This window comes from Sarcophilus harrisii, chromosome 4 (assembly GCF_902635505.1).
Source record: "Sarcophilus harrisii chromosome 4, mSarHar1.11, whole genome shotgun sequence".
In the NCBI taxonomy this organism is placed as follows: domain Eukaryota; kingdom Metazoa; phylum Chordata; class Mammalia; order Dasyuromorphia; family Dasyuridae; genus Sarcophilus; species Sarcophilus harrisii.
The window spans coordinates 333944740-333961090 of NC_045429.1; positions in this window are offsets into that span (position 1 = coordinate 333944740).

Sequence of the window (16351 nt, forward strand, 5' to 3'; positions counted from 1 at the left end):
AGCGAAACAATAAATTAGGGAAAATTTTTACATTCAAGGGTTCTGATAAAGGCCTCATATCTAAAATATATAGAGAATTGACTCTAATTTATAAGAATTCAAGTCATTTTCCAACTGATAAATGATCAAAGGATATGAACAGACAATTTTCAAATGAAGAAATTGAAACCATTTGTAGTCATATGAAAAGGTGCTCAATATCACTTTTGATCAGAGAAATGAAAATTAAGACAACTCTGAGGTACCACTTCCTACCTCTCAGATTGGCTAAGATGACAGGAAAAGATAATGATGAATGTTGGAGGGGATGCAGGAAAACTGGGACACTGATACATTGTTGATGGAATTGTGAATGGATCCAGCCATTCTGGAGAGCAATTTGGAACTGTCCAAAGGGTTATAAAACTGCATACCCTCTGATCCAGCAGTGTCTCTACTGAGGTTTATCTCCCAAAAAGATCATAAAGGAGGGAAAGGGATCCACATGTGCAAAAATGTTTGTGGCAGCGCTTTTTGTAGTGGCTAGAAACTGGGAACTGAGTGGATGCCCATCAGTTGGAGAATGGCTGTGTTATATGAATATTATGGAATATTATTGTTCTGTAAGAAACGATCAGCAGGATGATTTCAGAGGCCTGGAAAGACTTACATGAACTGATGCTGAGTGAAGTGAGTAGAACCAGGAGATCATTATACACAGCAACAGCAAGATTATACAATGATCAATTCTGATGGTCGTGGTTCTTGTCAATCATGAGGTGATTCAGGCCAATTCCAAAGTTTTGTGATGGAGAGAGCCATCTGCACCCAGAGAGAGGGCTGTGAGGACTGAGTGTGGATCGCAACATAGCATTTTCATTCTTTTTATTATTTGTTTGCATTTTGTTTTCTTTCTCTTTTGATCTGATTTTTCTTGTGTAGCACAATTGTGGAAATAAGTATAGGAGAATTGCTTATGTTTGATATATATCAGATTACTTACTTTTGAGGGGAGGGATTTGGGGGAAAGGAGGGAAAACATTTGCAACACAAGGGTTTGCAAGGGCAAATGTTGAAAATTATCTATGCATATGTTTTGAAAAGAAAAAGCTTTAATAAAAAAAGATAAAAAAGAAAATATACTGCTATTAGATCCAGCCTTTATCATATAACTGAACTGCTCTGTTGATTCATAGTGGTGGAATTACGGGCTCCTCTTTAGTTGGGACTCCCTGGTTATCCCTCTGTAGGTTGGGATAGATGCTAGAAATGAGACCCAGAGCCACACTGCTGCTCTTGATAGCTTCTGAACTTCATCTTTTCTGGTTATGCTGTCGAGAGCCTCCCCATCCAGAGAGGTCCCTTTCTCAGTCCACCCTGGGTCTATGACCTGAAAGTGAAGGATGGGAAATAAAGTTGTCTTTTGGCTGCAGTGCCCTGGTGCACAGTTTGCTCTGGGCACTGGGGTGCTCCACGGAGTAGGCTTCTGTCCTGACCCCAGGCCTCAGCACCCATGGCCTCCTGGCTGTTGTCTTACACTAAACTGCGCCACATAAATGAGTCACTGTGACTTTTCTCGGATTTCTCCATCAGGATTTGGGAGCTCCACCATACTGGTTTCTATTACTACACCATCTTAGCTCTACTTCCACATATTTTCCAACAGAATGAAATTCAGTTGGCAAATTGTACGTCCAGTAGTTGATCACTTGTCGGCCCTCTCTGACTTGGAAATGCTGTGATGCACATTTAAGTCTTACAGTTTTCATACCAAATTGCTGCCTTCATATCATTGCGGGGAAGTGAAAAACCTTGGTGTTCTGACCTGCGAATATTTTCCTCTTTTGCTTTGATACTGGTGGCTTCTGCTTCTTAGGGATGGAGAGCAGAACAAAGGATTTTATTTTCTCCTAAATGGGGAGTGAACTGCAGTGATCTGAAAACTGGACACTCCTTAGTGACCTGGCCAGGTATAAAGAAATGACAGGATGGTGGAAAGCTGCTCAGCAGGCTATGGGGAAAGTATTCCACTCTAGCTCTAGCTAGAAATATCATGTTTTCTCAAACCAACATGGGTATCAAGAAGAGGACTGAGAAACTAAGTGTTCAGGGACTTTGGAAGCCAAAATGTATAACCAGGAATCATGGTGTATACATACATTATCCTAAAATTGATGTGGGTACCACCAAAAACAGATCAAAGCTGGGTTAGTGCCTTCAGGGAGCTTCAGTTGGAGAGTGGCCATTGGTGAGAAGGGATAGGAGGGGGATGCTCTGGGTGGAGGACAGTTGTGTACCTCTTCCAGGGCTGAAGTCTGTATGCTTCTCATCTTTCTTTTACCTAGTGTTAGGATCTCCACTTGGGAATCTGGCATGTGATCCTAGCTCCAAGAAGGGGGAGACACAGAACACACTGATGAAAGAAGAATGGCTATAGAGAGCATATAAATGTTGCTAAACTGAGCATTTAATGTCCATAGATGCTGAGATCCAAGGAAACAGCTGTCAATACGGGAAAGACAAAGGAGGGAAGGCTTTTTGGAGAAAGTGGGTTAACTATCACTAATCCAGAGATGGCCCACACAATATGTTATTTGCCTTTATATATATATATATATATATATATTTCATATATATGTGTGTGTATGTATATATGTGAATATATGTATATACATATATATGTGTAAATACATACATTATATTATATATACATATATGTGTGTGTGTATATATATATACATATATATATATATATGTAAATAATCAAACTAACCATCTTTAGGATTGGTCATTGAGTCATATCCTGCTGATATTTTTCTAGGACCAGAATTGTAACGACAGTGGATTAGGGAGGAGAGAGAAAGGGAGATGCAGTGAGGGGTGAGTTCCCTGGCGATTAATGCTTTTCAGTGCTATGCCCGTTTCACATATGGATACAAATGAATGACTCCATTCTTGCAGAGGAATTATGTCTCCTCTGTGATACCTTGTCTAAACCTAGCATTTCCCAGGCTATTAGACACTCGATTTTTTGATTGGCTGACATGGAGCGGGATAGGAAAAGAAAAGGATGATGATGGAGTAGCCGCCACATTTCCATTCCTCCCCCTCCCCAGCCAGGGAGGGGGTGGGAAGGAGGAGGGAGATTTCCGCTCTTCCTGCTCATTGTCTCACCTCCCTCCCTCTCTCCCTCCCTCCCTTGCTGCAGCATCAGTGCCTCCAGCTCCCGGGCTTCCCAGAAGCCTGAGCATCCACCATGCTGGATATTTTCATTCTGATGTTCTTCGCTATTATAGGCCTGGTCATCCTGTCCTATATCATCTATCTGCTCTAGCATCCTAGGAGCCCTGTTGGTGGGGAGAAGGGCTTTGTGAAGGAGAAGGATGGAACCCAGAGGCCGAGCAACCTGCCTGCCCACTTCCAAGTGGACTTGTGCTTCTGATCATCAGATCATCACTTCGGGTATTAACGGGCCCAGAAATCCCTTCCTCCCCTAAAAAGCATTTCTTTTCATTTTCCCTCGCTGCATTTCTCTAATGCTTCTTTAAGTATCCTGTAAATAGTCATTTAAAAATAGCAGATGTTTTCTGGTTCAAAAATATATTTTGGGCCTAATTTAAACTATTATGGGATCTTGTTTTTATATAACCATTCTCTTCATAATAAAAAAGATTTAAGGGAGGAAGAAGGGAGGGGCTGGAGGAATTATTGTTCTTCATTTCTTGTTCGAGTCAGGTTTGCAGTCGGCAAATCTCCTTTCCCACAAGCTGTAGATAGGGTGTTTGTACTCTTCTGCAGACAGGTTTATAGAAACAGTACAATTATAAATGCATTTGTCAGTGACTCATTCTGGCTTGGAGATGAGACTGCAAATGAGATTTATTTGGGGGAGGGGAGGGCTTGTGTTTCTCCTCATCTGGGGCACTCTAGGGATATATCCTTGCATATGGGTTGAGCCGGGTTTGATTTTCTCCTTGCTACAGGAAGAGGGGATGGGGTGGAGTGAGGAGGGAAAAGGTAGATTCTGAGCAGAGGTGGCTGCTTGTGTTCACATGTGTGCTGTCCTTCCCCTCTGGATTTTCCACAGCTCCTGGTCCCCCAGTTCAACAAGAGACTTCTTATCTTCCCCAGCAGCCACAGATTTCTGCTCTCGCAGGATCTTTCCCTGGGCCTTCTGGAGACTGTTAACCCTTGGCAAGCAAATGGCATTTTGAAATGGAAGCCAGAGGCAGGCTGAGAAGCAGCTGCATCTCAGCATGTCCAGCACAATTCATGGATGGTGCTGGCAGGCTCTGCAGGCCACAGTGAGTTCAGGTGGCAGAAGAAAAGCCGGGAGAAGAGAGTTGGAATGTGAAATCATCCAAGTCCCCATGAAGGGCTGCTAAAAGTTAAGATACGAGACAGCCTTTTGCTGGTTCTGTGTGCAAGTGAATCTTACTATACAGTTTCTCATGTGTCCGTTCCTCCTTAAGATTTCCTACATGCAAAGCTTTGCCATATAAATTCAAGGACAATTGGTATGTCTCCATATATGGACTAAATGTTATTGCAAGGGAATAGGAATTTTTCACTCCATCTTTGAAACTTGGCGAACTCATTTTTCGAATTAGTCTGCTCTCGTTAGGCCACAGAAATTTGTCCTTTCAGCTATTAATGCTGCTTTATCATCCCTTCCTCCAGCCCCAGCTCCTCATTATATATGGAAAAATTGTGATATGTAAATCCTCATTCTCTGTGCCAGATGAATTGAGGAAATGGAATTGTAAATCACAAATAAGATGGCCACCATCTGCACCTTCAGTCTAGAAAAGGGGGTTTGTTGTGAAATCTCTGTATATTTGTACCCCAAATTTGAATATTGTAGAGATAGTCGCACCCTTCTACAAAAAGGCATTTTCTTTGTCTTTGTATGATCAACTCCCATCAGTTCCATCCAAACAGGGTTGAAGAAAGCTTTCACCTTCTCTAGGGGGCAGGTTAGCCTCAGAATTTAAAAGATGACGCTGGGGTGACTGAAAAGGCCACAGCATTGGTTGGTTTAGCTTTGGGAACACCCTTTACATGTCCTATAATCTATTTAAAAAAGAAATCAACAAAAAATTAACAACTTTTATTATGGACTCAACACAAATTAAAATACTTGTGCTGTGTTTCCAAATTTTTTTTTAGTTATTTTGAAAAGGAAAAGCTTATGTTCTATAAGCTGATGTAGGAAGGAAAATCAGGTCAGGATTCTATACATAGAGCTGTGTCCCAGACCCAATTTGTCCACTAATTAGCTATATGACCTTGAGCATGTCAAGTCTCTTCTCCAGCCCTCAGTTTTCTCATTTGTCAAATGAAGGAGGTGAAATAAGTTGTCCCCAAAATGCCTTCCAGTTTTAAAATTCTATGACTTGGACTTCACACACAAAATAGGTGATATGTATAAAGACTAGGTCTTTGGAGCAAACTCTTAAGAATTAAGCAATAATCTCTTCTTTTCCCAGAAATCAAGTTTTGTAATAAAAACCCTGATGCAATATAAACGATTGTAGCATAACTAGTCAAATAAAGAAAAAAAGATGGCGTTATATTTTACCACTTGTGGCTTTTAAAGTTTTATTGTATGATGATATTTGGCAGTGACAATTTCTTTAAATTCTGGAATATTTGAGGATATCAGCGTAATTTTTAGTGCATTGTTTCCTATTTGTTATTCTTCTATAATAAAGATCTATGGCATATGTCTCTATGCACATGTATAAATTCTATCCTGAAATTTTCCATTTTAGGCCAGAGTGTCTATGCTGTTATAGATAACGCAGACAAAATTGGCAATTTAGGGGGAAATCTATCTATGTCATTAATATTCTTCTTCACTGAAAAAGTTCATTCACAGGTCATACACCCTTCTTTAAAAAAAACAAAAAAACCTTTTATTTTTACAAATTTGACAAACATGAAGAAATATGATCATTTCCACATACAAAGAAGAGAAAAAGAATATTCTATAAGAAACTACAAATCTATTATATATAGCTTGTTTCTTTTTAAAGTATATAATAAATTTAATACTGTTGTTCTAAAACTATCCTGTTTCTGTGTTTCTCTGAACTTAGTTTTGTTCTCTTCTGCACATGTTAAAAATGTTTCATTAACACACTTTATTTCCATTTCTTTCCTTTTCCCCCACCCTGGGCATTACTATTACCAGCTTTCCTTTCCCTTCATAACTTTCCTGGCAGAGGGGAGTGAAGGGAGAAAGAGAAGGAAAAATCCTGCCTTTGAGACAAATAAGTACAAATAAAAGAAACACACACATTGGCCATGTTTGAAAAATGTTAAGTCTCACTTTGTACCGTTAATCTATCATCTCTTTACCAGTAGGTAGGAAATATGATTCTTTATCATCTTCTGGAGTTATGGTAAATTGTTGTATTGATCAGATTTCTTATGTCTTCTACACTTGGTTTTCTTTATTTTATTGTATAAATTGTTGTGCTTTTTCTCACTTTGATCTGTTACTACTGAATCCATTTCTTTCATTGTTCTGATAGTGCAATAATATTCCATTCCATTCATCTACATTCTTTTGTTCAACCCTTTCACAGTTGATGGATACTTCCTATAGGGGATAAAGTGCCAGGTGTGGAGTCAGGAAGACCTGGATTCAGATGTGACTTAGATATTTAGTAGCTGTCTGACTTAAACCTCTTAAACCTCTTGACTCAGTTTTCTCTATAGTAAAAAAGAGATCATAACAGCACCCACCTCCTAGGATTGTTTTGAGAATGAAGTGAAATGGTATTTGTAAAGCACTTAGCATAGTAACTGGCACATAGTAGGTGCTTGATAAATGCATGCTTCCTTCCTTTTTTCCTTCCCTCTCTTCCTCTCTCACTCTCTTCTCCTTCTTTCTTTTTTCTTTTCTTCCTCCCTTCCTTCCTTCTCCTCTGTTTCTAGTTCTTTGCTATAACAAAAAGAAGTGCTATACATTTTTTTTTTTTCATACATATAGGTCTTATTTCTCTCTCTTTGATCTCTTTGGGACCAAGGCTTAGTAGTTAAATCAATGCATTTGAAGTGTGTCAGCACTGCTTAGTGACTTTCTGGGAATGGCTCCAGACTGTTTTCCAGACAGGACCTGAACAATTTATAGTACCAATAACAGTACATTAGTGTGCCTATCTTCCTATAATTATCATTTCCCTCTTTGTTATCTTTGCTGATATGATGGGAGTGAGGTGAAACCTCAGAGCTCTTTTGATTTGCATTTCTTGTTTTTAGTGATTTGGGACATTTTTTCATATCGTTATTGATAGCTTGGATTTTTTCCCTTGCCTATTCGGATCTTTAGATGACTTATTTATTGGGGAATAGCTCTTGTTCTTATTTATTTGATTTAATTCCCCTTATGTCTTGAATATCAGACCTTTTTCTGAGAAGATTGCTGTAAAGATTTGTTCCCCAGTTAACTCATCCCTTTCTCATGTCATTGATTTTGATTTTGTGTAAAAACTTTTCAATTTTATATCATAAAAATTGACTATTTTAATTTGTGATTCTTTCTGTACTTTGTTCAAGAGCTCTTCTTATAATTGTGAAAGGCATCTTGGTTCATGTGCCTCCATTTTGTTTCTGACACAGTCTTTTATTTTTAGGTCATGTATCTATTTGGAATTTATTCAAGTATAAGATATGAGATACAGGTATAAACTTAATTTCTGCCAGATTGCTTTTCAGTTTTCTCTCCAGTGAACCTGTTCATTTTTTTTCTTTTTAAAAACCAGTACCAAATAGTTTTAATGGTTACTGCTTTGTAGGATAATTTGTTATTTAGTATTGTTAGGCCCTCTTCTCAATTACTTACCTTGAGATTATTCATGTTTTACTTCTAGAAATGAATTATGTGGCAATTTTTTTTCTAGTTTTACAAAGTAACTATTTAGTAGTTGGGTATCATGCTGAGCCTGTAAATTACTTTACATTCTATTAAAATTTTTATTATGTTGACACATCTCAACCCATAAGCAATTAATGTATCTCCAATTATTTAAGTGTTTTTTTTTTCTGTAAAGTGTTTTGTAGTTATAGTCATATAATTCACATTTTAGAATATGGACTTCCAAAAATCATACATATTTTTGTAGTTATTCTGAATGGAATTTCTATTTTTTGTTACTGGGCTTTGTTGGTAATAAACAGAAAGACTGATTTTTTATATGTATTTATTTTATGGCCCCTTGCTTTACTAAAATGATTGTTTCAGTTAATGTTTTAGCTGAAGTTTTAGAGTTCTCTTGGTAAATCATCATTTGCAAAAAGAAATAATTTTATTTTTTCTTTGCCTGTGTTTATTTCCTCATATTTTTCTCATGTCTTTTGCTGTACCTAGCATTTCTAGGACTGTATCAGATAACAATGGTCATGAGGACATTCCTCACTTTATCTCTGATCTTATTGAAAAAACAAAACAAAAAAAAAAACACTTGTGTTTCTTTCTTACAGAGAATGAGGGCTCTTCGTTTTAGAGAGAGAATGTTTATTATGTTAAGGAAAGATCCATTTATTCTTATGCTTTAAACATTTTTTAAATAAATAAAGTGGACATGATGATTCACTTCTGCTGAAGAGGCTGAAGCTAGTGGGTGGCTGGCAGGAATTCTGAAATTCAGTGAGGCTACTTCCAACTAGGTTTAAGTATGACACCAATATAATGAGCCTTTGTGAGTTCACTAGGCTGCTTAAAGAGGGGTGAATTGGCCCGAGTTGAAAAATTGAAACATGTTTAAATTTTCTGTGCTAATCAGTATTGGATTTGAACCCTGGAGTGATCCCTGCAGTGGCACTGTAAGTGCAATTCATTGAATAATTTGGGTAGATCCAAACTCAAAAGGAGAAAATCAAAACCAACCAAAAGGGGAAAAAACATAAATGGATATTTTTTGTGAAAAGCTTTTTAAAAAATAAATCTTGATATCATCATGATTTTTATTGTTTTCATTACAAATGTGGTCTATGGTTTCCCTAATATTGAACAAACCTTATTGTTAATCGTAACCTGATTATTATGTAGCTTCTTTGTTAATATTTCAAATTTTTTTACAGCAGTACTTATTAGTGATATTAATCAATAATTTTTCTTCTCTCTGCCTTACTTTTAGACAGCAAGATCTATTTGTTACATAGAAGGAATTTGAAGCATTCTTTCTTTTCCTGTTTTTGAAAATATTTTATATTATGTTGGAATTAATTGTTAAGTTTTTGAAAGAATTGTAAATTCCTCCAGTCCAGGATTTTTTTCTTTCATTTATGATTTGTTCAATTTCTCTATCTCAGATTGGGTTATTTAAATTCTCTAGTTTCTCTTCTATTAACAGAAGGGGGATTTTAGATTTTTGTAAATATTCAGCCATTTCTTTTGTTATCAGATTCTTTTTGGGCATATAATTAAGCAAAATAATTTCTAATAACTTTCTTTATTTCCTCTTTAATTGCTGTTAATTGTTCTTTTTCATTTTTAAATTTAGTAATTTGGAATAAAACCACAGCCAGACCTTGAATTTGCTTTTATTAATAAGTTCCTGTTACCTTTGAAGAAAATGTGATTCTGAAGGGGTGCTTGTCTCTTTCCCCATTAAAATGTAAGTAGATCATCCTCAGTTAGTCTCTTCTAGTTCCTCAAATATATTTATTTCTCCAGATTCCTCTCAACTCCTATGCTTGCATAGGAGTTTCCACTTTAGGCCTTTTCATCAGGATTGCTTTAAAAGACCTGTTAAAGATCCACTCTTCTCCCTCCCCCCCACCCCAATCCCCTCATCCTCATAGGATTATATTGTCTTGAAGAGTAAATTATTTGTAATTGTAAGCCTTTATCTTTTTTTTCTTACCTTTTAGAATATAAAAATCCAGGGTTTTGATTTCTTTAGATGGTTTCTTGATACTCAAACTCTTATTTTTGCCTACTTACAGAATTTTTCCTCCTTAGTTTGGAAGCTCTGGATTTTGGATACCTTCCTGGATGTTTTCAGTTTGGTATTTCAAATTATTTCTATTTTCACTTTACCTTATAGTTTTAATAGATATGGGTAGTTTTATGATTTCTTGAAATATGGCATTCAAGTTTTTGTCATAGTTTTCAGAGTGCCCCAAAATGAATTATTTCACCTGAATCTATTTTTTAGGTCTATTGCCTTCATTTATTTATTTCTTCATTCATTCATTTATCTATTTATTTATTTACTTATTCATTCATTTATTTATCTATCTATTTATTTATTTATTTATATGTTTGTAAAACATATGCATGGGTAATTTCTCCAACATTGACCCTTGCAAAACCTTTTGTTCCAAAATTTCCCCTCCTTCCAACCCCTCTCCTAGCTGGCAAGTAGTCCAATACATCTTAAATATGTTGAAATATATGTTAAATCCAATATATGTATACATATTTATTCAGTTATTTTGCTGCACAAGAAAAATCATATCGAGAAGGAAGGAAAAAACTGAGAAAGAAAACAAAATGCAAGCAAATAATAACAGAGAGAGTGAGAATGCTATGTTGTGGTCCACACTCAGTTGCCTCAGTCCTCTCTCTGGGTGCAGATGGCTCTCTTTATCACTGCAGAGGTGGAACTGGTCCGAATCATCTCATTGCTGAGAAAAGTCTCGTCCAGAATTGATCATATAGTCTTGTTGTCGTATATAATGATCTCCTGGTTCTGCTCATTTCACTCAGCATCAGTCCTCTCTTAAATCATCCTGCTGGTTGTTTCTTAGAGAACAATAATATTCCATAACATTCATATACCACAATTTATTCAGCCATTCTCCAATTGATGGGCATCCACTCAGTTTCCAGTTTCTGGCCACTGCAAAAAGGGCTGCTACAAACATTCTTGCACATACAGGTCCCTTTCCCTTCTTTATGATCTCTTTGGGATATAAGCCCAGTAGAGACACTGCTGGATCAAAGGGTATGCACACTCTTTGAGTATAGTTCCAAACTGCTCTCCAGAATGGTTGGGTTTGTTCACAACTCCACTAACAATATATTAGTGTCCCAGTTTTCCTACATCCCCATCAACATTCATCATTTTCTTGTCATCTTAGCCAAACTGAGATGTGTGTAGTAGTGTTTCAGAGTTGTCTTAATTTGCATTTCTCTGATCAATAGTGATTTGGAGCACCTTTTCATGTGACTACATATAGTTTCAATTTCTTCATCTGAAAATTGTCTGTTCATATCCTGACCATTTATCAATTGGAGAATGGCTTGAACTATTATTATAAAACTGAGTCAATTCTCTATATATTTTAGAAATGAGGCCTTTATCAGATCCCTTGGATGTAAAAGTGTTTTCCCAGTTTATTGTTTCCCTTCTAATCTTGTCTGCATTAGTTTTGTTTGTACAAAAATATTTTAACTTAGTATAATCAAAATTATCTATTTTGTGATCAATAATGATCTCTAGTTCTTCTTTGGTCATAAATTCCTTCCTCCTCCACAGGTCTGAAAGGTAAACTATCCTGTGTTCTTCTAATTTATTTATAATCTCATTCTTTACGTCTAGATCATGAACTCATTTCAACCTTATCTTGTTATATGGCATTAGGTATGGATCTATGTCTAGTTTCTGCCTTACTAGTTTCCAATTTTTGCAGCAGTTTTTGTCAAATAGTGAATTCTTATCCTAAGGCTGAGGCCTTTAGGTTTGTCAAATACCAGATTGCTATAGTCACTGATTATTTTGTTCTGTGAACCTAACTTGTTCTACTGATCAATTTCTCTATTTCTTAGCCAGGACCAAATAGTTTTGATGCAGGTCTGTTGCTTTTGATAGAAGAAACCTTACATTTTCTCCCATTTCTTCCCTTCCCCCCCCCCCCATCTTTTCAATTTGTCCTAGTATTTCTTTTATCCTGAAATCACTGAATTTTGCATACTCCATTCTAATTTTCAGTGGTCTGTTGTTATTCAGTAGTTTCGGTTGTGTCCCTCATTTTTATGACCCCATTTAAGATTTTCTTGACAGAGTGGCTTGCCATTTTCTTCTCCAGCTTATTTTACAGATGAGGAAACTGAGGCTAACAGGATTAAGTGATTCAAACACACCTTGTGTCTGAGGTCAAGTTTAATATATGAGTTATCCTGACACTAAGCCTGGTACTACACACATCTCACTTCACTATTTCAGGTAGTTTAATACTGAAGGAATACTACCTCTGATCCAAGCTATTAATGTTCTTTCTCATTTTTTTCTTCTATAGTTCCTACTTCATTTATCATTTAATTTTTGAAATTGAAATAAAATTTATTCTTTTTTCAGTCATTCTTTTGAATCTAATCAAACTATTTCTCTTCCTTGAGATTTTTTTTTGTGCTGTGTAGTAATCATCTTCTTTTGGCATTTCTAGATTCATTATGTTTCTTCATTGTGCTTGATGTTTTCTATTTATTTCTACAATCTCAGTCTTGGTTTGGGATTTTGTGCCAGATCCAAAGGCTGCTACTTCTTAACTCTCTCGGCTGGAGTAGCTAGGCCCCATTTGGTTCTGTGTCCAATTTCTTGGGTCCCTCTTCTTGTTTCCCTTTTCCTCAGTAGATCTGCTTTCAGGTCTAGTTTCAGGCTCCATTGATCTCACTGGAGCATCCCAGCTGAGCTCTATATGCTTTTGGAATCCCATTCCCCCACCTTGCATGTATGCTGAGAGCATTAAGTGATATCCCTGGGAATCAGAGATTTGCATTCTTATTTACCTAAGCTTTTACAGGTTTCATGTCTCCCTAAACACACAGCTTTCTTCTCTGAAGTCCTGAGTTAAAAGGAGTATACTATTATTTCTCTTTGGTTATCTTAATCATTCTTCATTCTGGTATTCTTTTTTAGCTCTTGTCTGGAATATATGTAGAAGAGTTGAGCTCTTCTAAAACTTTTCATGTCACATCTTAGCCATAAATCTTATCGTTCTTTCAAATGTTGAGGCTAAGGATCCCCAGTGATACTATAACAACTACTTGGCAATACTACAACTAGTATATTCAGTGAAAGAAAAAAATCAGTAAAATTAGGCACAGTGGAATTTATACAAGTGTTATTAGAGGGAGGACTAATACCTATTCCACAAACTGATTATTATACTGTTTTTATTTTATTTGTATTTCAGGGATTTAATTTGGCTACTTGTATATTTGAATTAATGTAGCAATATGTAGTATTATAATATGGTTACAATAACATGGTCTACAATGTAGACCAAAAACAGATTGATTGACTTTTATCAATATATATAAAATGCACATATAATAGGAAAAGCAAGAAATTCTGTAATATATATATATTTTTTTTTGATAAATTCACCCTTCAACAGAGATGGGCTGATTAGGATAAGAAAACACTTTCTCAAATTGTAATAATTCTGAAAAAATGAGATAAAAATGAATATAGTATTGTATTAAAATAACAAATTTGTTTAAAAAAGGTATTTGTTTGTGATAAGGAAGGATTGCAAAGTGGGGGACAATCTGAGAAGCAACACTACAATGTGTAAGTGGCCTGTTGCTAAGTTCAAACCAACCAAGAATTCTAGGACTAAAAGTTTTCAATGGAATCCTATTGACATGATAATTTCTTGATTATTAGGAACATTGTACGTTTTTAAAAAGTTCACAGAATCTTAGGCTTCTAAAACTTTCCAAATGTAATTGAAATGTAAGATGGCTCAGGAAAAATGGGATTACATTTCTCTTAGGTTAAAAAGAGAAGTGAAAAAATATCTTGGGAAAGTATAAACAGTGGATTTATCAAATCTTAAACATTTGCTAACCCTGGAATAGCCTCTCAAAAGTTTCTACTTTCCTCTAATTTAAATATAAACACCACCCAATTTTTATATTTTTTGGGGAAAAGTTGACCTTCATGACAGAAAACCTTCTGTACCCTCACTTCAAATAGTAGAGCAGAAAAGGCTTTTTTGTTCTTTAGAGAAATTCTATAAGGAGTGATGATTGAAGAAAATAGAAAAATGGGAAATTGCAAGTAATCCAAAATACTTAATTATTTACATTATTTTAAAACAAAACAACAACAACAAAAGAAACCCTTCACATTGGCAAACAATAACAGATACTTGTAGCATATCTAATTGGGCAACCACTAGAATGTAAACTTTGTTTGCAGTGAAAATAGAATAGTATGGATTAAAGTAATATTTAACTCATATTACATGTTTCTTTACTTTTGTTAAATATGCAGGACAGGGTGCAATTTGTATTACTAGAGGACATAATCACACAGATTAGCTCATAGATCCACTGGAATATTGAAGTTAAATGTTGATTTAACAATGGTAAATTATTGATAGTTACCTGCTTTTGTTTATATGATTAAGTGTTATTTAAATGCAAAATATCACTTTTTGACCATGATAGGATCTCGTAATTAAAACTGATGAAAAGATTAGTTTCCACAGAAACATAAATTAAACTCCAATGGCAAAGTCAAACTTTAAATAAGTTGGCGATACTTCCAAATTTACAAATTCACTTTATTAATATGAAAAAATTAAAATATATTTTAGAAAATATTAAATATTAGTTACTTAAATACATTTTATTATAAATATAAAACTTTTTATAACAATGTACAATTTTTTTAGTGTAATACACATTTAAGAAAGCAGTGATCTTGGAATTCTACCTATATTAAATATCTTTTTTTAAAGTCCAGACTCTTGCAAGATACAAACAGTTTGCTTTAAGAAAAAATTCCAATTACTATTTTTGGTTTCAGAGATATGCTCTGGAGTTGTTTTTTTCCTACTTTTTAAATGAAAAGTGCTCAGTATTTCTAGTTATTTCTCTGTCTGGAGAAACTTGTATAAAGCAGTATCTTTTACTCTTATCTCTTTATTCTCAATCTTGTTTCAGCTAAGTATAAGTAGGTAGCATGTGAATATATCTTGATTTCTTCTTGGCTTCACAGCTAACTGATTTGTAGAATTGGTAATGAAGTCATATTGTTATTAAGGTATATAATAACTAAGCAGGTGGACACCCACTAAATGCTTCCTTTTTTATCCTCACACAACTTTTTTTAATACAGAAATCTCAAAGGAGATACCTGTATACCACTTGTGTGAGAATAAACTATTCCCTATACTTTTACTGGTATCAAATATGGTTTCCAACTATATATATATATATATGTATATATACACACATATATATATATAACTATACATACACACATATACATGTATGTATATATCTTATGATTGTTATAGTCCTCAAAAGGAGATGAGAATTCTGGCATTAACTCCTTTATTATTAATTGAGGAACTGAGAATACAAACTACATTATCATAAGAACCAAAATGCAAAAAAATGGATACTTAATATCCATGCCATCAAGTATACCTTGATGATCAGCAACTTGACTAGATCAATTTTTAGGTAACAATTTAGCCTCTTTGTACTTGCCAACTGAGTAAGATGAAACTTGGGAATAAAAACTGTACCAAAAAACCCAACTTTTACAAGAGATGGTCTATAGTTTCATGAGATACAAAGCACTTGGCACTAGGTAAAAACTCTGAATTCATTTTTAATAAGTGTTATTATGATGATTAATGACATTTTGGAAATCAATTTCTTGTGGAAGTGACCTGTATCTTATCAATAAGTTATAGGTGACTAAGGAAACCAATGGAAGAAAAGACCAATAGAAAAGTCTGTCAATCTAATTTGTGGGGAAAATGCATGTAATTTTTAGTATTTTCAATATTATTGTTGTGATTTTTTTGTTATTGTAATTAGTGAAAATTGATTAATAGCCTTCTTACAAGAAGGGTATTAATGCAACTTATCTCCCCTAAATGCCTCTGGTTTGTAGCAACTTATATGTTCCTTCCTTTAATTTAGCAGGGGTAATTTTAAAAACAATAATAGAAAACTTTCTTTAAAAGTTTGATTCCACAATTTATTCCTGATGACAAATACATAAGTATCACTTCATGAAAAACTGGACTAGTTAGCTTGAGAAAATTGCAAATTTTGTTTCAAAATTGAAGTCGTTAAAGACTAGCCTTATAAAATCTGTCAGTTTATTTTTTGTTGGTAGTAAAATAAGGCAAATTAGCCACTATCAACAAAGAATAAATGTAGTTTTTGGTTTTTCCCTAATTCTGATTGGAGGGTGATATAACATTTCACTGTGAAAAAGTATAACAAAATATATTCTTTTTTCTTCAAAGCAGCCAACTTGTTTATACAAATCAAAACAATATAAGATCTAAAATCCAGGTTGGAGAAACCTTACTATACTAATTTTGTAATCTTGCTAAAAAAAAAAAAAAACTAAATAGCTTTGATAATAATAAATAGCTT